Source organism: Myotis myotis, unplaced genomic scaffold (genome assembly GCF_014108235.1).
Source record: "Myotis myotis isolate mMyoMyo1 unplaced genomic scaffold, mMyoMyo1.p scaffold_m19_p_12, whole genome shotgun sequence".
Classification (NCBI taxonomy): domain Eukaryota; kingdom Metazoa; phylum Chordata; class Mammalia; order Chiroptera; family Vespertilionidae; genus Myotis; species Myotis myotis.
In genome coordinates this window covers 37,094,217-37,096,962 of record NW_023416316.1, presented here as the reverse complement: position 1 = coordinate 37,096,962, position 2,746 = coordinate 37,094,217, and positions in this window count along the sequence as shown.

Genomic DNA, 2,746 nt, shown 5'->3' with positions numbered 1-2,746 from the left:
TCAAGAGGGTATAATTTATTTTGTAGGTTCTATTTGTTGAATTAGAAAATTGACATTACTGTAAATGATTCTTGTGAATATAATTTACTGTCTGCTGCAACATTGTGCTGTGTATTGTATCTATGTCATCTCAGGGAACTTGGAAAAAACGGGCTTGACTGAATGTAAATGTTTCTGAGTAATTTTTACTTCTACCAATGTATGTATGTTTTTAAAAACAAAAAAAAACCTGGCAATTTCTGGTTTAGTTGATTCTATGAATCATCTTAGATTATTAGAAAAGATATCTTAGGTTATTAAAAGAGTTAAGATATCTTTAGGATGATAGTTTCTACAGAGTAACACTCAATTTTGAAAATATTTGTCTCTCTACTGCTCTCCGCCATCTCTAGACTCTGCTATCAAGCTATATAAAAACTTGCTTTTCATTACCCCATAGTACCGCCTCAGTTCTAGTATATGAATCGATTGACAGTAATTAGTGTAGATAACTAAGACAGAAAGGTATGGAGGGGGAGGAGTCATATTTTGCCCATTTCTGAGGCCCACGGTGAGGGTTAAAAACCAGCAGTTGGCACTGTCCCCAGAAATGAAGGCTGTTGCTCTTTGTCTCTATCCAACCTCCCAGAGTCTTGCATCCTAGTGTCCCCTATATCTCCATTTGAAAGAAACTGGTTTCATTGTCCTTGCTTCTTCATGTCACCTGCCCATTGGTCGCTTCTTAGCCCTTGGGTATGTTTCTCTCTCTCAGAACCTATGAGGAAGGAAGAGGTGTTCTGTTGGTCTACTGCACAGCCTGGGAATCTGAAAGGAGCCATTAGGTTTGAGGCGGATTATTTCAGTATCGGTATTACTCAGAGCATATGATTTTTCTCTACTTTTTCACCAAAAAGACAGATAATTTGAGGTTGCTATTTGCTGTCTCATCTCAAAGTAAATGAAGATATTTAAAAACAACAACAAACCTGCTCTTTTGCTAAGCTGATACTGTTCAGCCGAAGAGCTAACAAGAAATGTGACTTTAAACAAAAATCAAACCATGTACTTTATTTTTAAAGCACAGCCAACTTAAATAATATATGAGAAATTCATAATGTCAGTTTTCAGGCCTTCCACTGAGAAAAAGTTTTTATTCCTCAAAGTTAGAAAACATTTTCATTTTATCGAGAAGTTTGTTATACTGACTGTCCTAAACAAAAGTTTCATGTTTTTTAAACCTTTATCATTTATAAGCGTGCAAGTCAGTGGATGGCTGTGTTTTGCATGATTTGATATTTGGAAAACTCAAAAAGAGATAGCATTGCTTAGGGTGCTATATGCTTGGGGTTTCATCCCTGTTCCCTTCTAACCCAGTTTGCTCTTTTAATGCATGTCAAATGTTTCTCCCATTCTTTCAGCAGAAAGATTTTACCTATAAGTAGGGCATTTTTCTTTAAAACCAATGATGTTCAGTGGTGCATACTCTGTGTCTGTGTCTTGTATTTCTACTTCAGTCATGGTGTCTTGTTTTATGGATTTTTTTATTTCAAAAATTTGCAAATTAATAAGAAACTTAAAAGCAATAGTACAGGGCACCAAAGAGGTTTGATTCCCAGTCAGGGCACATACTTAGGTTGTGGGTTTGATGAGGGCATGCACATCTCACATCGATGTTTCTCTTTCCCTAACTCTCTCTAAAATCAATAAACATACTTTCACGTGATAATTTTTTAAAAAAGCAATAAGCAGTAGTACAGGGAATACCATATAACCCTCTCCTGGAGTTATAGAATGTTAATATCATGTCCCCTTTGCTTTTAATTGTATAGATTTTTAAAAATTTTATTAAAACTATAAATTTTTAAAAGTTTTTTAAAAAATATATTTTATTGATTTTTCACAGAGAGGAAGGGAGAGGGATAGAGAGTTAGAAACATTGATGAGAGAGAAACATCGATCAGCTGCCTCCTGCACACTCCCTACTGGGTATGTGCCCACAACCAAGGTACGTGCCCTTGACCGGAATCGAACCTGGGACCCCTGAGTCCGTAGGCCGATGCTCTATCCACTGAGCCAAACCGGTTAGGACAAAGTTTTTTAAATTAACAATCATCCAAAGTTATCATTCATTTCAACACTTATTGTAGTGTGATTGTATCTGATTTACATTTAAAGTGGCAGGTTTTATGGGATTTTTCTTCACCCCAGATATAAAAATAGGATTTTAGAGTTCATTTCCCAAACCCCACACTAAAACTATAGACCCACCATCTTTTATGTAGCCATGGAACCTCATCTTTCTAGAATGGTACTTGTTGAAATGTGTCTGAACATTACCCTATTGCTAAAGACTGTTAAAGGGATTATGTAGAATTTGTTTATCAGGACTCATATCTTTCAGCTTAACCTAAAGCATTGAAATTTATACTCCTATGACAAGCTAAAATTTAAAGAGTCAAAAAGTTCTTTTGAAACAGCCTACTCACCAAAGAGTCACAGGTTCGATTCCCCGTTAAGGGGCATGTACCTGTGTTGAAGGCTTGATCCCCAGCCCTAGTTAGATTGTGTGTAGGAGGCAACCAATCTATGTATCTCTGTCACATCGATGTCTCTCTCTCTCTCTCTCTCTCTCTCTCTCTCTCTCTCTCTCTCTCTCTCCTCCCTCCCTCCTCCCTCCCACTTTCTCTAAAAATCAATAGAAAAAAATTCTACACACACACACACACAGGAAGCCCATACTACATTCAGGAGGGGCAAAACACAGGTA